This window comes from Prionailurus viverrinus, chromosome F1 (genome assembly GCF_022837055.1).
Source record: "Prionailurus viverrinus isolate Anna chromosome F1, UM_Priviv_1.0, whole genome shotgun sequence".
Taxonomy (NCBI): Eukaryota; Metazoa; Chordata; class Mammalia; order Carnivora; family Felidae; genus Prionailurus; species Prionailurus viverrinus.
The window spans coordinates 40,803,023-40,828,115 of NC_062577.1; the positions used below are offsets into that span (position 1 = coordinate 40,803,023).

General features: G+C 49.0%; 1 protein-coding gene across 2 annotated transcripts in view; it reads left to right on the forward strand.

The window, feature by feature from the left end:
- Positions 1-25,093, forward strand: part of NFASC (neurofascin) — a 182,938-nt gene that overhangs the window by 313 nt on the left and 157,532 nt on the right. The gene's annotated exons all lie outside the window — the stretch shown is intronic.

Below are 25,093 nucleotides of genomic sequence, written 5' to 3' on the forward strand. Positions count from 1 at the left end.
CCCACCCCCGTTCAGCTCCCACCCCCCTGCCCACCCCAACAGCCTTTCTGTCTCATTGGCCGCCTCCCCTCCCCCTTTCTGCATCCTCGACCTCTTTCCCCTTCCCTTCCGTCCCTGCCTCATCCACAGCCCTGCCCTTATATCTGTTTACCTCCACACCCCACTTGGTATGACCCCATCCCGTCCATCTTTCCTACCCCTCGCATCAGCCCCTCTCCTTGGCCTCCCCTGTCTTCGTTCCCACCTCGTACCCGCATCACTCCGGGTTCCTGTCTCTCCATCTGCTCCCTCAGTTTCTGTCTTCCCCAGGTCCCCCTGCACACCCTGTCCCAGCCCTTTCCCAGCTGCCTCTTGGTTTCCTCCTGCACCATACATAGTCCCTCTCAAGAACCCCTGCTTCCCCCCTTGGCTGTTAGCTGGCCTGCCACCCATCACCTTTCTTTCTTGCCTTTCCTGGTGCTGTATGTAGCCCCACAGCTTGTACTGAGCCCCCATCACCTGCCTTGGGGCCCTCCTTCCTGCTTGGGGAGGCCTAGGGCTCTGAAGGCCCAATGTAGTCTCTGTTGCGGAATCCTCTTATAACCCCTTTCTGCATGTTTGACTCAATTCATGGCTTGGGGGTGAAGGATGCTGAGGGTTCGTAGGCCTCTTGTGTTCCTCCTCAGCCACCTTCTTCCCCTGGCTGTTCAGGTTTGTTTCCTAGATGGACTGGGGGGGTGGGGGGAGTGCTAAGCATAGGGAATCTAGGTTGGGCAAGAGGCAGGGTCCAAGGGAATGGCTGAGGGCCTCTTCCAAGTCTTGTTCTGAGCCCTGGGATGGAAAGGCCTGGATGAGGAGCCTCACTGGAGCATTGCAGAATTTTGGATTTTAGAAAGAATTCTTCCTCAGCCTCCAAGTCAGCACTTTGGCATCAGGAGCTGTCATGAGTGTGGCCCATGGGCTGGGCTGAGAGAGGGCGGAGTGCTGAATCACCTAGACTCTGGTCCCCATGGCAGCCCCTCTCCTGCCCTGAGCCAGGTTCTGCTCCTGATTCCTTCCTTGGCATTTGGCACTGTGCTGTGTGTGTGTGTGTGTGTGTGTGTGTGTTGGACAGAGATGCCTCCTCCCTCAGTCTAGAGGAATGGATGACAAGTGCCCCTTTCCAGCCCGTCTGTCTCCCTGGGATGAGGCCCTGGAATGTCTTATCTACCCTTGGAACTGTGGTGAGCCCTGCTGGGGCCCAAGCAAATCTCCAGCAAGGGCAGACAGGCTTTTGAGACAGGTTGGGCAAGAGTTGAATTGTTTGTTTGGGGCTAGAGACGGGCAGGTTCAGAAGCCACTGAACTTGAGACATAAGGAGAAGCCCAGGGATAATGTATGGAGAGTGGAAGCCCCTGGGCATAGGGGCCATACCAGCTGTGGGAGTCAGGGGCAGGGAGAAGAAGGAAGGCAGAGACCTATCCTCCCCTCTGGTTTGGGGATGATTCGATCTGGTGGGATTGCACTGCAGGAAGAATTGAAGGAAATTGGAGGGGGGGCGGGGAGTGTCATTCTAACCTTTTGTTTTGACTGAGTTGACACTTTGTGTGTGTGTGTTGGGAAACTGATTGCTTTTCTTTCTTTCTTTCTTTCTTTCTTTCTTTCTTTCTTTCTTTCTTTTTTGAGTTGGCACTCCTGAGGGATTAATATCTCCCTCTTTGGATTCAGCTGGAAATATGTGTGTGCGTGTGTGCGTGCGTGTGTGTGTGTGTGTGTGTGTGTGTAGATACAGAGAAAGAATGAGACTGACACAAATAAGGAAAGACACTCGTTCACATTTAACTCTACAAATTGTGGTTGCCCCCCTGAAACAGGGAATGACAGCCCAGTTCCTGTCTTGGTTCCTGTCTTGGGGACATCAGCTAAATCCCCAAGGCTTAAACTGGAGGTTGAGAGCACATTGTTGTTGGGTTCCGTCCCGTCGCCATAAGGATCCCTCACTTTAGAAAACCAAGTGCTTGGACTTCAGCTCATGAGCAACAACTCTGTATGGGACTGAGGCACTGCCTGGCAAGGGAGGGGGTGCATACAGCTAGGGGATGGCTGTCCTCCACTTCGTCACCTTTCTGTGCCCCCTCCCATCATAGGGGGCGGGGCAGGAAGCTTCCCTAGGCATTTCCAGGTCGGGGGAGGAGGCATCACCTGGAGCTGTTGTGGAGAGCTGATTGGATTCAGGTTCTGACGTTGAAATGCTTGATTGGGGCTCAGGTTAAGTGGAGGTGTGGGGGGTGGGGATGGGGATTCTGATAACAATGTACATACTTTCTAGTTTTGTGCAACGAATCTCACCCCTCATCCTTGTTTGGCATCGCAGAGGCTGCACAGACATAAACTAAGGCACGTAGAAGGAGGAGCCGGCTCCCGGAGAGCTGGAGCAAGACGTAGCTAGCTCCCTGTGGGCTGAAGCAGATTGGCTTCCGGGGCTGCTGCTTTCAGGGGCACATTGAGCCAGTGGCTGATATCTGGGGTAGGGGAGTTCTGGCTTGGATATCTGAGGGGGAGGTGCAGAAGAGGGTCCTGTGTCTGCAGTGACTGCGGGACAGAATTCCAAGCCCCCATTACGCTGTTGTTGTGACTTGTTCCCTTCCCTTCGCACCACTTTGCTCCAAGACCATCCAAGAACTGGGATGTGAGGATTATCACTTAGTCTTTAGGGGGAAAAATGCTTAGGAAACCAGAAGGGGAGAAGGCAGAGAAGTTCAGTGCTCAGTTGGTTTGGCCTGGAGGCTGTGAGGAGAGGGAAGTGAGAGGAATGTAAGGTCGACTATGTACTTATTTATTTAGCAAATACTAATGAACTCTTGCAGTGTGCTGCTGTGCTCTGTGCGGGATTGTAGAGATGAAGAGTGAGACAGGGTCTGATCTCCCAGAGCTCTCAGTGTCATGGAAAGACAGACAAGCAAGCAGACAAATACCATAGATAAGCTTGAGCGAGAACATCTGGACAAGGATGTCGGACAGCAGATCTTTCACTCCAGTGGCATCAGCTTCCTCTCCTCCAGAACCATGAGGAGGGCTGGATGATATTACCCGGAATGGTAGGTCAGGGCTGGCCCTGAAGTCGACTGTGAGGAGAAAAGGGTGGAGGAGGAGGTGAGATGAAAGATGTTAGCAGATCCCTGGCTTTAGGGGGAAGAGAGATGTTCCTTGTGCAGCCGAACTTCACTAGGTTCTGCTTTAGCCTGATGAGGGGCACCCAGAAGGCACTCTGGGACAAGATCAAGGCTACTCAGCTCTCCCATGTCCATCTCCTAAGCCCTTGTGTTTTAGGGGCAAAGGGTGGTCTGGGTATGCTTAGAATGTTTAGAGGGAGTCAGAGGAAAAGAGGCCCAGTGTCTGCTCTCTGGGAGCTCCTATCTGATGGGGAAATAGCAAGTATGTGTTAAAGTTCATGGTCGGAAATAAGAGAAGTAGAAATACTGCAAGCTCTCATGTGTGGGGAAGGGTTTTGGAGTTCTGGGGAGGTCAGAGTCAGTTAGGAGTCACCAGAGAAGTCCGGGTGGGGGGTGGGGGGGAGGTTTTTGAAGTGATACTCTTGAGCACAGGTCACCATGAACATCATAGTTGAACTGGGAAGGAATGTAAGGACAGAGACCCTCAGCCTTATCTGTCTGAGGAGCATCCTTCTTTCCCACACACCTGATTTAGTTCATTTCATTAGTGTGTCCTGAGTCTTTGAATATATCCCAGGAACTGTGCTAGGTGTTGGGTGTATAGGTTGAGTTGGAGAGACAGAAATGCAAACAAATAAAAATTCAGTTCAAGAAATGCTGTAACAGAGGTTGGATGAGTTCCTAGCATTGTAGGAACATGGCTGAGGGGTCACGGTGGGCAGTAAGACCTGAGTGATTGTACCTTTACTTTGGCCAGAGCATCTTGATGTCAAACTTTTGAGCATGTACTCAAAATACCCAGCTAGAGCCTGCACCTAGCTGCAAGGACAGATGTTGGATGCATATGGCCTGGTCCTTGGGACTGCAGTGGTGGGGGGGTGGTGTCGGGTGGCCTTTAGGAGCTAATGGCTATGCTGCGCACTTGACTAGGCACTTCTAAAGCTTTGCTGACTTGGGGCGCCAGTCAGATTGTGCTAGCCAACTCAAGAACTCTTGAGCCACCCTCCTTTCCTTAGGTCTTGAGGCAAGCCAAGAAAAATACAAGTGTCATAATATAATAGCCATCGTTAGAGATTGCTTGCTATGTGCTAGGCACTCTATTGTGTGCATTATAGCATCGTTTTTGTTTAATCTTCATAAGGGTTTACCTACTAAAAGAAGTATCATTAGGATCCTGGTTTTACAGATAAGAAAGCAGACTCGGAAACGTTGTTATTTAAGATTGTAGAGCAGGGAAATTGCAGAGCTAGAATTTAAACCTGTATTTGTTTGACATCAAAGCCCATGCACCTCTCCTATGTATTATGCTAAGCTCCCCCTACCCCTGCGGAAAAATAGAAAACTGGGGTGTTTTATTCCACTTGCCCAAGGCTCTCTAGGAAAATCTGTTAGAAAGGCTCAGTTAGCATGCACATTTGGGTACCTACTGTGTCCTTCTGAAGGATACAGAAACACGGTTTCTGCTTTCAAGTAGGGAAAGCAGATGCCATAAATGGAAACAGATGACAACTCTTAGGAATAAGGCAAGACAGTATATATTGAAGTCTTCAGACTCTGGATGGTAAAACTTCAGAGGAAGGAGTGATCCCTCAGTCTGTCTGTTGGAGTCAGGGAGGTGATCAGCATAGTAGAAACTATCAGCCTTTGAGGTCAGACAGACTTACGTCCAAACCTTGTCTCTTCCATTTACTGGGTGAGGAGCTGCCGTTTCCCCATCTGGATCCTGGGGATATCAATATGAACCTTGCAGAGCTGTTACGAGGATTAAATATGATAAGGCAGTGAGGGCCCCAGCAGAGTACCTGGCTGGTAACAAACACTCATCAACTACTAGCTTGAACCTTAAAGAATTGGTAGAAGAGGAGAGTTTTCTAGGTGAGGGAACCCACGAGCCTGTATAAACGAAAACTTGATGGGTTCAGGTTCTCTGGGAAAGAAGTGACCTGCCTCATCTGGCCTCTTCTCTCCAGGTCCTTGCAGTAAAATCTCATAGGAAAAGAACAGCATCATGAAGAGTGAGGGGCTTATGTTTTACTTCCGGCCCCATCATTAGCAGAGCTTACGTGTGTTTCTCTCTCTCTGGAAAACTAGAAGATTGCTCGAAGTCTCTTGTCCCGGAAGCTCATGTCTCTGGAATTTATGTCAGTGATTAATTTCTTGCCCTGCCCTTCTTCTCCCAATTGTCATGCCTTGAAAAAGTTAGAGGGCCTGGGGTGTGGTGGGCTCATCCCCTTAGGCTGTTGTCAGCCCCTCCTCGCTCCTGCAGCTCCCTTCTCTGGGAAGCAGGTGCCTGAGCATCTGTCTTCTCCTCCTTCACCTGCTCCTCCACACTCCCAGGCTGGGCCAGCCCCTCCTGAAAGGCCTCCCTGGCAGCCCCTCTCCCCGTCATTATGATGCTAATCGTGTTGTTAATTTTTCTGAGATGCAGAAAGAAAGCCCCAATCTGTTCTAATGAATTTAATTAGAGAGGGGCTTGGAGGGCTTCGGAACCTCTTACCAGGATCACAATAAACAGAGTTAACGAGATAAACAGCCTGGGATCAGCGGCTCAGGGGTAGGAAGGAAGATTTCCCACTCAGTCCCAGAGCGAGGAAAGTCCCCTGGCACCCAAAGTTGGAGGAAGGCTGTGTGAGCTATTGTCTGTCATGTGGACTTCCTTTTGGGCTGTTTCTGTTGGGCCCACCCAGTCCCATGCATGTAACTTCACACCTAGCTCTGCCCTTCAGTGGCAGATGAACCTCTGGAGAAAGTCCTGTCGTTGTCATCATTCTCACCCAATATTTGTTGAGCACCTGCTGTGTGTGTGTAGAGTACTGTGCCATCTTCTAGAGGAATGGGGAGGTTCAGGAGACCCTGTCTCCACCCTAAAGTAGAAAGGAGATGTATGTTCAAATATAAGAAACATCTGCTGATTCCAGACAGTTGGCAGGAGATGATATTGGGCTTGGGTGATCTGGAAAAGTCCCTTGCAAGAGGAAGTACTTGAGGTCTTGAGATACCAAGACTTGAAGACTTAATAATCGGAGGTCCTGGAGTAAGAATAGAAATGTGCAGCAGATCTTTGAGTCAGGATGAATAAATGGCATGGCTTGGGCAGTAGGTGCATTGAATTCATTACTGAGGGCTGTGTCTGGAGCAGTATACTGAGATGTAATTGTAGAGGACCCTGTGTGCTGGCGTCTTTACCCTTCTAACCTGGTTGTATTGGAGTCTCCCTGCTTTCCTTCTCTGAAAACTTAGGATGGCCGGCTCGGGGAAGGGCCTGAAACAGGATGGTCTTTGTGCTGAGCTCGCTGTCCTGGATCGAGTTTAGGCTAATGGGGGTGGATTGACCAGATGCTAAGTTTTGTTCTCTGATCTTGTGATTTTCTGGGATGAGAGTGAATGGCTGGCAGAACAATTCCAAGGACTTTTCCCGGTGAGAGTTCCCTCCTTCTTTACTGATGCTGGCCAATTTGCTCTGGCAATAGCATTTTTTGCAAGCAGTCAGTGAAATCTTCCAGTTCCGGGCTCAGTGAGTTTCAGAAGTTGTCTCTTTATATTACGAAGAGTTCCCTGAGAGTGTGTATGTGCGTGTGTGCCTGTGCTTGTGTGTGCATGTTGCCTATGTTAGTGAAATTTTCCCGGCTACCTTCAGATTGTGGTTTGATTTTTATTTTGCAACACAAAAGTTGTTAAACATTTCTGGGCCTTAATTTCTCCAGGTACAAAAGAGGATGAACCATCCTCATATCTTACTGTGTGTAGATCCATAAGCTGAATGCTTTGAGAATCAGATTTTAAACACCAGGAGGTATTATAATATCATTTTGTTAGGACGTATAGTATTGAGGTTAAATTTTAGGCACTTCTCTGTCCCCCTTGGAACTTCTACCTGTGAGACTAGCTGGAGTTTTATTTTGGGGCATCACCAAAGATTATGTCTTTTGTTCTTTTCCAGAGTCTGTCTGGGCTTATGCATAATTAGTGGTGAAGCTAATACTGCTGTCAGGTGTTGGTTGATCTATACGTGTGTGTTTGTATGAGAGACATTGTTATATTACCCATTGTGTGGTGTTTTTCCACACGGTGGTGGCAACATGTTCTTTGTGAAGGAAAATGCCTTTGAGGCCACAGGCAATTTTCCTATGCTGATGTAGGTGAGGAGAGAAATTAGATCTCTTTCTGATCGTCATCACACACTGGGTGGAATTGAAGGCTTTGGGACACATGCTGGGAGTGGAACCAGAGTTCTCTGACTGACTCAAGCCCTGCTGTGCATTGTTTATATATATATATATTTGTGGCACCTGCAGTCAGTCTTCAAAGACTCTACTGTTTGCATAGCACACTTCCAGATGGCTTCTTGTTTTGAAAGAATCCCTAATCTCATAGAATTTTAGAGATGGTTTAATCCAAGATCATTATTTTACTGATCAAGAAACAGACTCAGAAGGGTTACATATTTTGCTTGTGGCTACATGGCTAGTTGCTGGCAGAGGTAGTTCTTCCATATACTGGACCACCAGGAACTTTAAAAACGACATATAAACCCAGTAATTTTGCAAGACAATAAGTAATTAAGCTCCCCAAAGCATTGTCTAAACCAATAATGCTTTGGGATATCAGAGAAGAGAGAAAATTAATATAGACTAAGTCCTTTGGTAAGGTTTTGAAGAGAAGTGGAGGCTGGTTTGGGGCTCTAGTGATGGACCTAGATAAGTAGGATTTGAATAGGTAGAGGTAAGGAAATGGGCCTTTCTGGTGGGGGAAGGGGGCATAATCAGAGGTTTACAGGAGGAAAGCTTTGGTCAGGCATTGAACTGGCCAGGCTGGAGCAGTGGAAATCATAGCTACAGGGATGGGCTGGGGCCAGACTGCAGAGAATCTTGACTCTGACTGAGTAGTTGGACTTTTTCTGGGAATTAGTGAGGAGTATTTGAAGCTTCTTGACTGAGTTTGCTCAATGTCTGGGGTGGTGTCTGGGAGGTTGTTCTTCTGAAGGGATGTTTGAGAAAAGGGGAATGCTGGAATTTTTCTTGGGTGCTGGCAGGGAGCCTGCTGCTGTCCAGGGTGCTGACCTGCCCTCTGAAAGATTTTTCTCCCCAGTGATGCCAGGTTAGAAGGTAAAGACAGAGAATGTTTAGAGTAACCCAAAGGGATCTAGAAAACAGTTCTGGCTAGGACTAGGTAGTGTGACTTCGCAGTCCTTGTAATGAAAGCAAAAGTATGGATTGGGGGAGCTAGCAACAGCCTTCTTAAAGAAAGACCACGTGTGTGCACATATGCATGCTAAAATGACCCAATTTGTAGCCTTGCAAATTTTGCTTTAGAGTCTTTGTATTTACATGAGAATCTGAGGACATTTCTTCTTTCATTGTGAAAATGCACTCCCTCTACTCAACATCTCAGAGTACCTAAAACCTCTCCAGCAAACATGGAGAGAGCAACAGAAGTTCCCAGAGTACCCTACTCATTAGTTCAAATGAAACATTTAAATGCTTAATATTAGTGCTGTCCAGTAGAGCTTTCTGTAATGATAGAAATGTTCTATATCTGCCCTCTCCAACATGGTAGTCTAGACACATGTGGCTCATGAGCACTTGAAATGTGGCTAATGTGAGAACTGAATTTTTAATTTAATTTAATTTTAAAGGCCATGTGTGACTAGTGAGCTACTGTATTGGGCTGCACAGTTCTAGAGTCAGAACCTTTGAGGGGTGCCTGGGTGACTCAGTTGGTTGAACATCCAGCTCTTGATTTCGGCTCGGGTCATGATCTCACCATTCGTGAGACTGAGCCCCATATGAGACTCTGCACTGACAGTGTGGAGCCTGCTTGGGCTTCCTCTCTCTCCCTCTCTCTCTGCCTCTCTCTTTCTCTGTGTCTCTCAAAAATAAATAAATAAACATTAAAAAATAAAGAACCCTTGGGTGTCTTCAGCTCAGGGCATGATCTCATGGATCATGGGTTCAAGCCCCACATCGGGCTCTGCACTGACAGCATGGAGCCTGCTTTGGAACCCCCGTCTCCCTCTTTCTCTGCCTCTCCCTCACTCATCTGTGCTCTCTCTTTCTCTCTCTCTCTCTCAAAGAAAATAAACATTAAAAAAATAACCCTTGTTACTGGTCTGTCATACCTAACCTTTTAGACATGGAGCAAAGTGGACTTTTGAATGCGGGTGAGTTTGATACATTGCTGGGAAAGCTCCATGCTAAATCTGACTGGAAGTCTGTTTCTGGCTAGAGTTTTTCCCTGGCTTTCTTATCATCATAGTGAGAACAACTATACATGATGTACTGTGGTTTTCCTGTTAAGAGCAGAGAGCATGTTCCTTATATTCTGGCTGGGGTCCCAGGGACCTTGTCCGAGACTTTTTGGAGCCTTGAGTGGGCAAGCAATGCAGTGTGTATGGCTGTGGGGTGAGGTGGCAAACAGATGATATACTATTGTGTTGGATGTTTGTGGGCATCTAGCAGAGAGAAGTTTCTGGTCTTAATCCATCTCCCCTTCTAACTCTAGGCATCTTTACATCCTGTTTGTCTACTTTAGTGAACATGGCCCAGGATGGGGAGTATGGATGAATGGTAGAGGGACCAGAGGGGAAAAATGCTTAAAAATGCCAATCATTAAGTAAGTAAGAATAACCTGTCAGAAGACTGGAGTAGAAAATACCCATTGTTTTGGCACATGCTGGTGTCCATAGACATGCCTAACCTTATAAACATGCTTCATTCCCTTGGGTCTCTGGTCTCAGGCTTAGCACATATAAATCTGATTTCCTAAACCAGAGTGCATGCTTTTTGAAGACGTGCCTTAGAGTTTTCTTGTATTCTCCCACAGAATGTCAGTGTGCTGATAGTAATCCTTAATAAACGCCTGCTAGTGAGGAGTTCTTTGTTTTAGCCCGGAGCTATGGGCTTGACTCCTAGAAAATGTGTGCACATGAATACAAATAATATTTATTGAGCCCCTGCTGGGCGTAAGTCTCTGTACTTGGTACTGTGGGCAGCGACAAAGGAGGAGCAGGATGGTAGCCCTCAGTCTAATGAGAAAGCAAAGGCAGGCACGTGTGAAAACAACACACAGACACACAACTAATAGACAGAAACAAAGACAGAAGTGGTAGCAGGGATACGAAGCTGGGAGTGGGTTGCAGGAAGCTGGCAGGGCCCAGATTTTGTGTGTGTCTTTGTCTGGCCTTCTCTCGAGGATTCCCTTCTTCATGAAGCGTAGCTGGTACCAGCCACCTCCATGCCTGCAGGGACAGTGCTGCCTTTATGGTTGGCAGGGCAGCTCGCTGTCTCACTGGGGCCGGGCTGAGGCGGTGCTGTCCTGAACTCGCCTCTTCCTTAAAGAGCCCTCAGGAAGGGGGAGAGTGACTGTGTGGAAGGGGAAGAAATTCCTTTTTCTTCTGGTCACTGAAATGGTGACAGTGTCTAGCTCTCAGACTTCCTTCTAGCCACAGAAAAGGGTTTGTTGGGACTCCCGCAGCTCTTGTACACGGAGCCCCATGATGCAGGCCCAGGTGCGGCTCTGGGGGAAACAAGAAAAGCAGAGCTTGGTGGCATGGCTCCCTACAGTCACTTGAGCCCCCCTGCTTTACCCTCAAGGAGTGTGCACTGCCTGGCAGGGAGCAGGTGGGCTATATCTCCCAGCTGGGGCTGGGGCTGGGGCGGGAGGCACTTCTCTGGTTGACTCACTGGAAAGAGCCTGTGCTTTTGCATCCTCTGTGAGCACACAAGTCACCTGGGGTCTTGTTTAAGGGCAGAGGCAGAATGATTAGGTCTGGATTGGGCCCGAGTGTCTGCATTCCTTTCCAGCCCTCAGGTAATGCCAGTACTGCCCGTCAGCAAACCACACTCTGATTGGCAGGGCCCTATATGTGGATTCTCAACCTGGAAACATGTTAGTCTCACGTGGGGAGATTTTCAGATATGCTGTGGTGGGGACCCACTCTACAGCCAAATAATTCATAATCTCTGAGAGTTGGATCAAGGCACCAGAATGTCTTAAAAGGCCCCTAAGTGATTCTGATATACAGCCGAGGCTGAGAACCATTGGTTTTCTGGATGGTTTTTTCCCTCCCTCTGATATGCTTTTCACCTGGCTGTGCCTTCCTTAGCCCAAGAGACTGTAAATGCCTCAAGGGCAGAGAATGTAAATGCCTCAAGGGCAGAGAATGTTACCAGTCAGCATGTGGGTGGTCAGCTCAGTTGGTTACAGCAGGATGTATCACCATATATCACCCTGGCCACGGTTCCCATGGATGTACCATCAGCCATGAGAGATCAAAGAATGTGGCTGGCTTAGAGCAGGCCATTTCTACTCTTGGAGTGACAAGTCAAAGTGGGCACCCAGTCCTGGAACCATGCCTGGAACCGAGTACACTTTCAGGAAATCTATATTGAATGGATGATTATTCCAGTGTGGAATGGCAGAAAGGGCACTAGATTAAGGATCTGAAGACCAAGGGGACTAGGACAAGGTATTTAACCTTCCTTAGCTTTGACTTTCTCAGTTGTAAAATGAGAATAATAATGCCTAGCTAACAGGGCTATTTAAATAGAAAATAATGTAGGAAAAAGGGCTCTGTAAACACTAATGTTATGCAGACAAGTGATTGTGTAAGAATTCATTTTTTAAAGTGGTGAAACTAAGCTATAGGTATTGGTTCCAACTCTTGCTCTGGCAGATCCTTTCAGGTCCCACCATGTGTGCCTCTGTCTACAGAACAGCAAGGGAGCTCAGGGAAGTGCCATTGGCTGGTCACCCACTCTGGGTCAGGGACTGTGTTGGATGTTTGGCTTTTGTCATCTCATTGATTCGTCACAGCCCTTGGACCAGGTGTTATGATCCTGATTACACTGAGAAAATGGGGGCTCCGAATGGGAACCAGCTTGCCCCAAGCGGGACAGCTCTGTGTTGCAGAGCTGAGATTGGATCTGATTCCAGAGGCTCCTAATCCTGGCTCATTACCCCTACAGGCAGCTCTGGGTTCCAGCACAGGCTGATGGTGCCTTGGTTTGAGGAGCTTCCTTGTCTGTGGGTCACTTGTTTTGAAGGGTGAGATAAGAGCCTGGGTATCCCAGAAACTCCAGTCTTCTATGAGGGAATGTTTTAGTCGATGGCACCAGAGCCTTCTGAGTCTTGGCCAACGCTGCACTGTAGAGTCACTGCTCGGAATCTGCCTCAGGGCTCGAGGCAGAGGCTGTGTGACATCTTCTCTTGTAGAAGAATCACCATCTGCCCTCATGGTCCCCGCCCTGCTTGATAGAGCCACCAAACCCAGCTCTCCTCTGTTTTGCCTGCCTAAGTTTACCTTTCATTCTGGTACTAAAAGAAAATGGAAACACAAAAGGGGGGACAACCCCATGAGCTTCTCCTATCCACAGGTGTAATGTCAACAGGATATTTTCATCACCTGGTGCTAGTGCTCCCATCCTGGGGCGGGGGGTGGGGGGACCCATCTCCTCCAATGGATCAGCACAGAGAGGAGGTCCCGTGCCTGCTGTCTTCCTGCTCACCTCTCTAGCTTCAGCTAGAAGTTGCCATGATAACAAGGATGCATCCTGGCAGAAGTCAGTCTGGCTAAGTTGTTCAAAAAAGAGGGGAGAGGGGGGCTGATTCGCATGGTTCGACCAGCTACAGAGGGATCTACCTCCTCCAAGTGCTTGTCTGTGTATTCCTGGAAGCGTTCTTTAACTCAGGGGCATTATCAGGTATTGGCTGAGACTGATTCCATACTGGGAAAACTAGATAGGAAACCCAGCATGACTTCACAGGCACTACAAATATGCCATGGTGGGCTTTGGGTATAAATATCTCATGCTCCTCACTGAGATGCAACTTTCTGTTCATGTCTGGTCCACATTCATCCTCTTGCTGTGCTCTAATTTGGGTGATTTCTCTCTTATGTATTCCATGAAATTCTGTGCTAGGATGTTACTTTCCTGTATCAGGGCCAGTATTACAACACATTTCTTAATTACAAACATTTCTTAAGCTTTGTGAATTGTCCAGAGTTTACTTTTAAGTACAGAGTGTATGTCCACTGTGTTGCTTCGATATTTTTTCTGCTTAATCCTCATTTATTTTTTAAGCCATTTGGGCTTTTTCTGTCTCTCTTTTCTCTTTGAGTGTCCCCAGGGTTTTCTGTGTCTGAGAACCGTGCTTCCTGTCTATGGTTCTGCGTGGTCAGCACGCTGCCTGTTTGGTAGGAATAAAGATTCTCAGTTAGGCCTAGGCTAAAAATGAATCCCCTGTCACCTGGAAGGCTGGCTACCAATGACGCCTTGTTGTAACACCATGAAATGCCCTCAACCAACTGCAGAGATTTGGGGTCTTTTCACTCAAAAGACTATGAAGGCTGTGTGCCTGGGCCTTACAGGAAGGTTCCAGAAAACTGGTGTGAGAGCGAGTTCAGGGTCTAGATCAGGTGCTGGCCCCATTCTGAGTCAGATTGGGAAAACCCTGTCTGAACATATCCTCTGGGTTGTTTGTGTTCTTAAACCTTGAGAAATAGAGAGCTCGTAGATGGCACCCCAAGAAGTTGCAGCTGGGGCTTCTGAGAGCAAGAATGCCTTGTTTCTTAATGGGCTTGTGACATCATCCGGGGCCTGCCCAGATGCTGGCATGTCAGAGATAGACCAAAACGGGCCAAGGAGCACTCAGAGGTGGCTAAAGATACTCTGCTGGCTTGAGTATGTTTGCTCCTGATCAATTGTCTGCTTCCTCCCCTTTCTTCCTTCCCCGGGTTTGTTTTTCCCAAATCCCATTGTGGAATGTCCAAGGGCATGCGTTTGCTCTTGGAAGGGGAAAATAGCACAAGAAATCAGGTTCTTTGTTCACTAGTTGTATGACCTTTGGCAAATGACTTAAATCTTCCCAACTTTTCATCTGTAAACTGGGGAGTTAAGTGGTGCTTTCCCTGCATGGAGTTGTTAGAATGGAATTAGATAATGCACCTTTGCCCAGCACCTGCCAAGTAAGAAGTGGCCCATGAAAGTGAGTTCTTGATACCTCCCGCTCCTTCCTTATAGTAGCTTCGCGCCCTGCCTTATTCTGGTAGCCCTAACGCCTCGCGTGAGCGATAGAAAATATTTTTGAACCTCAGAAAGGTGCTCAGTTGTGTGCCAGGTACCGTGAGAATTATAGGGAGAAGAAGCGGCAGTCTTTGCTGGTACCTTGGTTGCACTTGGCATTCTAATTGACGAAGCACGCACCTGTGCCTGGTGAACATAGCTAACTGCACCAAGTCATAGAGGATAGATGCAGATGGCTGGTTCTGACCACAGAGCTCTTGCAGTTTGGCAGAGGGAGTTCATTTAATCTATGGTAACCTGGACAATTTCAAGGAGGAGATTTGGAGCAGAACTTCAAAAGATGCATTTCTTACTCTTTCTCTGCTCCAGCAAGCTTGTTAGGGAGTGCCTCCAAAAGTGGAGTGGGGGGAGCAGAAATTGGGAAGAAATGGACTGTCTTGTTATCCTCAAGACCAAATTTCCTCATTTTCATGCTGGCCACACCCACAGGGCAAATGGGTAGCAGGGAGGAAGGGTGACTTTTCTGAGGCTCAGAGATGGTGAGGAAGCGAACACAAGGTTAATCAGCAAAACAGAAGTAGATGTGAGATGCATATCTGAGGCCTGGGAATGTGAGTTCATGCTCATAATCCATTTTGGTCCCCTTGTCTTCCTCTGATCTAACTGTATCCTTATCATACCCCTGGCCACACCGACCGGGAATATATCATTTCCAGGTGAGGAAATCGAAGCAGAGAGTTGGGTGATCAGTTGAGCAAGAAGCATGAATCAGGGCAGAGTCAAGGCCATGTATCCACCTCCTGACTCTTGGCCTATGGATTCCTAGTCTAGCTTTCTCCTGGACTTCTCCTGTGACTCAGGTCTCAGCTGGTGTCTAGCATAAGGCAGCCCTGGATCCCTGGGTGGGGGATGGAGAGCAATCCATCCAACACAAGACCTCTTCCAGTTCACGCAGCGTTGGTCCAGAATACCATGTGACCATCACTGTACCCTGCCAGCTCTGGCTGGGTTTCAAGTCCTAGTCTCAACAGCCACGGGACTTGGTGGCCAGGCCTGGGAAGAGCCCATTGTCTTCTTGCATCATCACTGGTTGTGTGGCTGCTGGCTAGCTTGCTTGTTCATTTTCTATTTGTTTTGTGCAGGCTGCTCTGAGCCCTATAGTCAGGCACAGCTGGGTAGCTGGCACCTGCTCAACCTTTGCCCCAGTCTATCATAGAATTCTCCATGGTACCGATGGAAGACCCCTGACTCTGTGTGTGTGTGTGTGTGTGTGTGTGTGTGTGTGTGTGTGTGTGTGAAAGAGAAGATGGGGAAAGGAAGGTGTAAAGCTTCCTGAAATAGTAAGAGACCTCTTTCTCCAGTGGCACCTGGTTCTGGGTTGAAAGAACCAGGACAGATATGTAGCTGTCTCTTAGGAGCCCCCGTGGTTTTCTTCTTGCAGACGTGTGTAAGTGGACCATGGCTAGCAGCCTGACCAGCAGCGGGAGGACAGGAGGTGTGCTGTGTTCGAAGCATGAGTGGCCCGTGACCTCTCCCATCCCTGGTTATTGTCATAGCCAGAACAGTAAAGAAGAGTGAGGCTAGGATAATGGCAGCTACCAGATAGAGCCGACTATATACTAGGCAACGTGCTGTGGGCTTTTAACACTTCACTTCACTTATGACGTATTTTCAGTAGCCTTGTTTTACAGGAACGTGAAGCCCATGTACTTGAGCGGCTTTTTCCTGAGGTCTCTCAGCTAGTATACTGTGCAGTTAGGGCTTCAACTCAGATCCTTCTGATTCCAATCAGATTTCATCTGATAGAGCTCTTAACGACCGTGCTATCGTGAACACTGAGAGGATCCTTCCCAGCCACAAACTCCACTATAGCTCTGAGTAGAGACCCTATTCCCTCCTGCTGGAGTAAGAAATGCACAGGTATGAGAAGCTAATAGATTCCTGGGTTATGAGGAAGCCCTTTAGTATCTCATGAGATTCTTAGAAGTCTGAGCTTGGGGAGACTTTGGGACCTCGTTATGTCAGGTCCCTCATTTTTCATAGGAGGAAATGAAACCCAAGGAAGGGCCTCACTCAAAGCTGTGCAACAACCCGATGGCAAGCCAGGGGCAGAACCCAGCCTCCCAGCTGTTACCCAGGAATTTCTCACCACCTGTCTTCTTGTAGAATAACTTTGCTGCCCCACGCCCCACCAGTCATTTACCCGAGATGACAGTGTGAGACAGTATGGAGGAAGGAGGGCCAGACCGAATTCTCTTTTTACCACGGGGCTGCTGACTTGTTCTGGGCTGCAGAGGCAGGGGGGGCGTCCCAGCTGGCCCTTTCCCTGAGAATCCACCAGCCTTCTTTCCTTTATGTCTCCTCACCCACTGGTGCTCTTGGGAATTCCAGGGTTTGTAGAGGACTTGACTCCCTCCTACCACTCCCCACTCCCTTCTACCCATTCTTTCTAGAAAATCCTGCAAACCCTGTAGGTTACGAGTGTGACTCTTTCTAGCCCCATGTTCGATGTACCTCCATTTCCACTTGAAGACAAGCCACTTTATATTTTGCTTCTTTCCCTATAGACAGTAGGCATGGGGAGCAAGGAGCAGGGGCAGTTTTCAGGATCGTCTGTTTGTCCTGTTTTGAGGTGAAAGCTCACAGGATCTCTAGGGGCAGAGGAATTCAGCTGTTAGTCACAGTTAGGATGCTGATAACATAAATTCAAAGATGGGGTGGAGGGCAGTTTGGGGCCTGGAGGACCCACCTCTGGCTCTGCCTTTGTCTTCTCAAGAACGCACTGGACACAGTGATAATTTCCCCATTTCCTAGAGGGACACACTGAGACTCGGAGGGAAGAATTTATCCTGGAGAATTCATCCTCTCCTTGCCACCCGCTTTTGGCCAGGAACTAACACCTAACACTACCCCTTAGAAGGTCGCCAGGGACTCAGTGAGTTGGAGGCAATCCCCTTTGCCATTACTTTTTTGGTAATTTTTATTAAAGCAAAGCATGTAGTAAAGTACACTTTACTATACTTTTTATTTCTTTTTTTTATATGAAATATATTGTCAAATTGGTTTCCATACAACACCCAGTGCTCATCCCAGCAGGTGCCCTTCTCAATGCCCATCACCCACTTTCCCCTCCCTCCCACCCCCCATCAGCCCTCAGTTTGTTCTCAGTTTTTAAGAGTCTCTTATGGTTTGGCTCTCTCCCTAACTTTTTTTTTTCCTTCCCCTCCCCCATGGTCTTCTCTTAAGTTTCTCAGGATCCACATAAGAGTGAAAACGTATGGTATCTGTCTTTGTATGACTTAGTTCACTTAGCGTAACAGTCTCCAGTTCCATCCACATTGCTACAAAAGGCCATATTTCATTCTTTCTCATTGCCACGTACAATTCCCTTGTGCGTATAAACCACAATTTCTTTATCCATTCGTCAGTTGATGGACTTTTTATTTCTTAAACATTAGTTTTCTGGTTATAAAGGTAAAAGCTGTAAAATTGAAAACAAACAAAAACTCTGCAAACAAGAAAGCCTGATCATTTGGAAATGGCAACCATTAAGATTTTATGGGTGCGTTTTCAGTTAATCTTGTTCTGACTTGAGGGTGTTGCTAACGTTGGCTGTAGGGGTCGGGGAGGATACAGACAGGGGCTCACGGAGGGTCTGTTGCCCTCCTAGGACGTTTCACTGCTGCCAGGCTACAGACCCCCTTCTGATCCTTCACCTACAACTGAGAAACACTATCACTCTTGCCCTGACTGCTAATAAGCCAGATAATCAGTGATAACACCATGCAGGCCATTATTTATTGAACAGCCTGCATTGTTTAAAACACAAAAGTCCGGTCTGACACATTGGGATGAGAGTCCTGGAGTGCCTGGGGGCAGGCATGTCCCCAGGGAGACCAGTTGGCCGGGGGGAAATGCTGTGTGTTTGCACACATCTGAACTGGTGTCTGCCCCCAGCCTGCTTCTTAGGCTTCTATTCTGGGCCTATAAACGAGGCTCGGAGGGTGGCAGCCAGGGCTGGGAAGATACGGCCTTATTGCTGGCCACATGTGTGTCTGAGCCTCCCTACTGAGATCTGCTGGGCATGGAATTCTTTGATGTGAAGCGCTCAGAGGAGCGTTTGGTGCTGCAAAAGCTCAGCAGGTGTTTGCTGTTGTCGTGCTCACCTCCTTGTGCTGGCTGGGCCAGAAACCGTCAGAGCTGCAACGGACCTGAAAGACGGGCTAGTCTGTGATGCTCAGACTTCAGCCTGCATCAGAGTCCCCTGGAGGGCTTGCTAGAACACAGGTGGCTGGGCCCCACCTTCACGGTTTCTGAGTCGGGAGGTGTGGGGTGGGCCCAAGAATACGCATTTCTGACAATTCCCAGGTGATGCCGCTCTTGCTGGTTCAGGGCCCACACCCGGAGAACCGCTGAATCCGGTCACTTTTGTAAGCAGGGGCCTGCTACGGTCTGAATGTGTGCATCCCTGCAAAATTTGTATGTTGAAAATCTAATGCCTGAGGTGAGGCGTTAGAAGGCGAGGCCTCTGGGAGGTGAGCAGGTCATGTGGGCAGAGCCCTCGTTCATGGGATAATTGCAATTACAAAGGAGACCCCAGAGGGCCAGGTCACCCCTTCCAGCAAGTGAGGACACAGTGAGAAGTCAGCAGTCTGCAGCCGAGAAGAAGGCCCTCGCGGAAGCTGATCACGCTGGCACCTGATCTTGGACTCTCAGCCTCCAGAACCGTGAGAAATAAATTTCTCTTGTTTCCAAGCCACCTAGTCTGGTGCTGAGTTATAGCAGCCCAAACGGACTGGGACAGGGCCTGAGGGAAAATAATAATGGTCTTAATACTGTTTGGTTTCAGAGCTGGGATCATACCCAGGTCTCTGGATGCCCAGCCCAGTGCTCCAGACATATTGTCCATATCCTGGTCACCTGTTCTCTGGGGATTTCCAGCAACTGCATGGTAAGGGACAGTTTTCCTGACAAGACTGAAACTGTCCCGACTTTATGGAAAGCGGGGGACAAGAGCGGGCAGTGTACGACTTGGGACGGGGGGCACCGAGAACATAAACCCTGACCCTGCTACAACTGCATCCATATATTCATCCGATAAACATTTACTGTGTATCTCCTGTGGGAAAGAGCTGGGCCTGGCACTGGGTGGGGTAACCAGGCAAACAGGACACAGTCTGAGTTCTAGGGCCCTTTTCCCGTCTCGTCCTGTCTGGTCCCTTGACCTTGCCTTACCCTTGAATGGGCTCCGGTGCACAGTGAGAGGAGGGCGCTCAGGCCCCCCGATACCAACCCTTGCTCTGTTCGCACTTGCCAGGTGACCTCCACCCAGCCTTTCTCTCCAGGCCTCAGTTTCTTCATTAGAAAATCCAGTGCGGCCCCAAGTGAGGTGATGGTTAAACAAAACTCCTCTCCCAGCCTGTGATTCTAAAGCTCTGGGGGTTCTCCAGGGGCTAAAATGGCACCTGACTCCAGCTCAACTGATTAAAACCTTTATTCCATTTTCCCCTCCTTACTATGAAACAGATTGGGGCTGTCCTAGCGTGCGAAGTGTGACGCGTTCCAGGAGATCGGGTGGTATGCTCTGTGCCAAACACAGCCGCCGACTGACTGCAGGGGTGGGTTTGGCCTCTGGGTTTTAATTTGCTTTTCGTCTTAGCCATCTATTGTTTAGTTTATCCGTGATGAGCCATGAATGGAGATGGGAGACATATGGAACCTTACAGAGTTAATGAGGAGCACGATGATGATGATAATAATAATCCTGCAAATTTGTCTGATCATTATGGTTACCAGATTGTATTCACCGGACCAGAGTTTTTATATAGCACATCAAGATGTTTCCAGTATTCAAAAAAGTGATAATTATACTGGAAGTAGATTTTCATTCACTGAGAATAAACACTGTCTACACCGGTAACAGAGAAGTGCATGTAAATCAGTCTGAAGGCTTCTCTCTTTGAGAAAGAAAATTTAAAACTTACAGAGGACCAAGGGTAAGAATTTCCAACTTCAGGATGGGAGAGCAGCGTTTGACTTTAAAAAAAAAAATTTTTTTAACATTTATTATTGAGAGACAGAGAGACAGAGAATGAGCATGGGAGGGACAGAGAGAAGGGGAGACACAGAATCCGAAGCAGGCTCCAGGCTCTGAGCTGTCAGCCCAGAGCCCGACGCGGGACTCGAACTCACAGACCGAGAGATCATGAATCGAGCGGAAGTCGGACGCTTTACCGACTGAGCCACCCAGGCGTGCCAGTGCTTGTCTATTTTTATACCTCAACATTTGATTAAATTATTTTAATGGAATTTGATCCCCCAGGGCTGACATAATATAATGCGACATCTACAAATGTGTTAACAAATCATGCTGCTTCTTCTCTAGTTAATCCGAACTAAATTGGACAATCTGTGCCACCTGCGAAATGAGGGGGAAAGTTGAATTTGTGCATGTGATAGCCATTATGAAAGATTGTATTAAAACTACATGTTATAAAATTTATAGTAATGGAAGCTTGGGTGGCTCAGTCATTTGAGCGTCCAGCTCTTGATTTCGGCTCAGGTCGTGATCCCAGGGTCATGGGATTGAGGTCGTGGGATCGAGCCCCGCATCAGGAGCCTGCTTAGGATTCTCTCTCTCCCTCTGCTCCTCCCCTGCTCACGCTCACTTGCTTTCTCTCTCCCTCTCTCTCTAAAATTAAAAAAGAAAGAAAGGAACACATTATAATAACAAGCTGACCTAAAATGGCATATTTTAAACTTCAGAACATGCAAAAATAACCAAATAATGTTAACATTTCCTTAGGGTGATTACAAGCTAAAGGATGGAAAGCATTAGCAAGAACAATCTCTGAGATTCCTTCTGGCTCTGACACACTAGGGTTCTAGAATAGTGCAGGCTCTGAAAACCATGATGAAGAACAGGAGAGTGTAATAATTTGGCTGAGGGTGGGGGACACAGTGTGCCCCCTTCCCTGCCCGCTGTTGTTGGAAATGGGATTAGACACGTTCTTTGAAAGTCCAGATGTCAGAACTGTAATCAGAGAGCAGCCTTCTGTCCAGTTTATCCGAAAACTGTCTAACCATAAGAATCACCAGATCGTAGAGTGGGAAGGGACGTTAGACATCACCTGGTCTCTTAGCGCTGCCCCCGAACAGAAAGGGGAGTGAGAAGCCCCTTGAGGATTGAGTTCTGGGTTTTCGGGTGTGTTTAAGCTGAGGCCGGTTGACTTCATTGCTGGGGTGATGGCCTGCTCTGTTGGCCTCCATGGCTGGGGCCTGCCAGGGAGGCTCAGAAACCAGGTCAGCCAGGTGGACCTTACACCCTTTTCTCTCTCGCCAGCTGCAAGTTGTCTTTGCTAAAGGTCAGTCCGTGGACAGATGAGCTTGGGGCCTGGTCCTAGGACTCCCAGCAACCCTGCTGTGGCACTGTGGGGACGCTCGCTGGCCTTGTCTGGTGAGCTAGCTGGTGTGTCTTAAATGGCATCAGATTTTGGTTACATGTTTGGGGGAGAGGAGGCAGCAGCCTTTGGAAGAGTCACGGATGGCCTGGTCTGGAGGAAGGGCCCTTGGACTTGGGCTCGGGACACACGTGAGGCCTCACCCGGGCCAAAGCCTCCTCTGCACTGTCAGTGGACTCCTCCTCAATGCCTCTTCCTTGCAGCCTGGCTCGCTGCTTATGACCACCTTAACAGATGGGAGCAATGCTACAGAAAGCCCAAACCCCAGATAATCTACAACCTACATTTGGTTTAGGAGCAATATTTATTTTTACACAGATTAACCTTCCTGGTTTGTCTTTTGTTGAGGCTGAAAACAAATGCTTTTATATACTCGGAGTTCACAGCAGGGGTAGGTAGCCTAGAAGGCACTCAGGCTCAGAAAATAAGCTGGCCTTGGTCTGAACATTTGCTGCAGATAATTGATTGCTTTTAGTTCCCCATAATCACATTAGCTTATATTTTTATGCTAATCCTTTTCAACTTTGGTCATTTCCTATGTGTGCGTGTGTGCGTGTGTGCGCACGTCCCATTGTCCCATTTACTCCATTTAGGCTTGACTCGCCTCCTGGAGCCCTTGCCAAGACCTTCCTTCTGCACCTGTCTATAGCAGGGCTCAGGAACTGGCTCCCTTACTATTTTGGGGGTGCAGTTAAGGTGAAGCCAACGGAAGCATAGGGTGTGTAACCCTGAGCCACTTCTTCGTATTCTGTTCCTGTCTAGGGGAGACATTGGCTGTGTATGTGTGTATCCCAAATACAACTGTCCGTACAGCCCATACCTCCTGGTATTGTGTCAAACCCGTGCCAGCCCCTCCATATCTCACTGGCAAGTTGAGAGAAGTCTCTGATGCTCTTGGCTTGCCCACTTGGAGAGTGCGAAGAGGGAAGGGAATCCCCATGGCGAGGGTGTGAATGAGTTTCTCAGCTGGGCTTCTCGGGACACACCCTCTCTGCTTGCTGCTCCCACGATGGGGTGAGGGGAGTCTGCTAGGCACACTGATCTCTGCTGGCAGTGGGGAGCTCACCTGAGGGATGGGGGGAGGGCTGGAGAGAGGTGGGCTGCAGGAGAGCTGATTGGCTTCTCTGCTCTTCCTTTCTAGGGGCTCTGGGCAGGCTTCCTGACTGTCTCTCAAACCTAGACTAGACCATGAGCATAATCTTGCACCTAGATTATTCACTGACTGCCATTAGGCTGACCATTCCCTGCTCCCACCCTCTAGCCTTTCTGTCTGACCTCTTCATAGACTCAGCAAAGAGCCAAAATCCTTAGAGTTCTCTCGTTCATTCCCTTCCTTGGGCGGTGGGCTCATCCAGGGGACCTGTGAGTCGGGGCTTTGTGTGTGGGCAGCCCACTTTCCTCCATTTTCCCCACGCCACGTCCCTTCATTTTGTGGCCGACATTTCACACAGCAGTTGAGTGCCTGTCTTGGGGGAGGGGGCCAGCTCCACATGTGGGAGCTTGACCGGGACACTGGAGCCTGGTTGGGCTGCCGCCTCCCACCCTCCTCCTGACCTGGGAAATCCTCTAAGCTGACCTAATTACCTGCAGTGAGGGACAGCATACTGATTCCCAGAAGGCTTGCAGTTCGAGGAGGGAGGGGATCCTCGGACAGGTGGGTGTATGCCACTCTGGGATTAACCTTCCGGTTGCTGCTCCTTAGGACAAGTGTCTCCTTTCACTCTGCCATCCTTAGGAGTGGTTCCAGGCCAGGCAGCCCTCCCCTCGACGCTCCTTCATCTCAGCCACACAAGGAGCCACAGTCCCAGTTTAGCACAGACCTGCCCAGCCCAGGGGCATTTCTGCACCTCTGTCTTGGCAGGGGACCATCGGGTGATGGTGTGTTTAGCCAGAAGCCCTGGTCTTTTCTCCGCCAGGGTCCCCTCCCAACCCTGTCTGAGCAGGAGCCGTTCAGTCCCCTGATGAAGTCCTTGGTGAGAAGCTCTTTTCCACTACCGCCTCTCTGGGGCTGAGAGCTGCTCTTCCAGACCCACCGCCTTCTGAGAGGGCGTTCTAGAGGGTTGGCGTGCAAGGCACATTCACCCAGCTCATCCAACAGCTGTCCAGCACGTGCATTACCGACAGTGTGTTACGTTATCTCATGCTTTACAGTGTGCAGCGTTCTTGTACCTGCAGGGCCTCCTATGTGCTTCCTTACAGCCCTGTGAGGACTCCGGGAGCCTGGATGAAGGCCTCTGGGACTCAGGCTCAGTGAGTGAGTGAGGAATAGAGCCCGGCGTGTCTTAAATGGCATCAGAATTTTAGTTACATGTTTGGGGGAGAGGAGGCAGCAGCCTTTGAAGGAGTCACGGATGGCCTGGTCTGGAGGAAGGGCCCTTGGACTTGGGCTCGGGACACACCTGAGGCCTCACCCGGGCCAAAGCCTCCTCTGCACTGTCAGTGGACACCTTCTCCGTGCCTCTTCCTTGCAGCCTGGCTCGCTGCTTATGACCACCTTAACAGATGGGAGCAATGCTACAGAAAGCCCAAACCCCAGATAATCTACAACCTACATTTGGTTTAGGAGCGACCTGTTGGATGTCCTCCTGACTCCAGCAGTGGGCTGTCCTAGCTCTGCATTAGCAGCGGACAGATAAAGCATGTGTAGGAGACTGAGTCCCTTCCTCAAGTTTATAATTTCATTGTAGGAGTAAGATCTACACCTGCAGAAAAAGACTCAGGAACGCTATTCTGTGCTCGGACATAACTGAGTATAACTGGGAATCGCTGGGCAGTAATGGGATTAGGAGGGAGAAAGGCCATTATTGACTGGAGTCCTTGGGGAAGGCTTTGTGGAAGAGGCAGGCTTTGAGGGGGGCCTTAAAAGATCAATATTTTGACATATGGAGAAGAAGGAGAGAGATTTTTAGGAATAAGGAGGCTTGGGGAGGAGGCTTCGAACTGCAGGGTGAGGTGTCTCTGTGGAGTCGGGAGCCGGAGTGATACCTGACTGTGGAGGGTTGAATTCCAGGCTCTGAATCAGACCTAGTTACACCCAACACTGGAAGGAAAGAGGCCAGAGCTGCTCGGGAGAGTGCTTAGCAGAGAGACACAGTTCTAACCCGGCCTTGCTTGGGAGCACGCTATCTCCCTGGCCCTCCAGCCTTCGCTGCCCGGGGCCCCAGCCCGACTGCCGTGAGCCCCGGAGCCTCCACTTGCTGATATGACTGGCCACGCGGCAGCTACTATGGGACCGGCCAGTGAGGCAGCCGGAATGGAAACCGTGCGTATCTGGGACTGGCCGTGAACGAATCTTCAGGGGGGAGGAGTAGAAGGAGAGTATTTGCTAAAGACCATTTCTGTTGGGCCTTTCATGTATGTTTGTCTTGTTCACCTTCACAAGGACACGGCGAGGACACTGTAATTATTATTTTCTGTTTGCATGGGGGAAACAGAAGCTCAGAGGGATGAAAGTATCTTGCTCTTCTCCACACCGCCA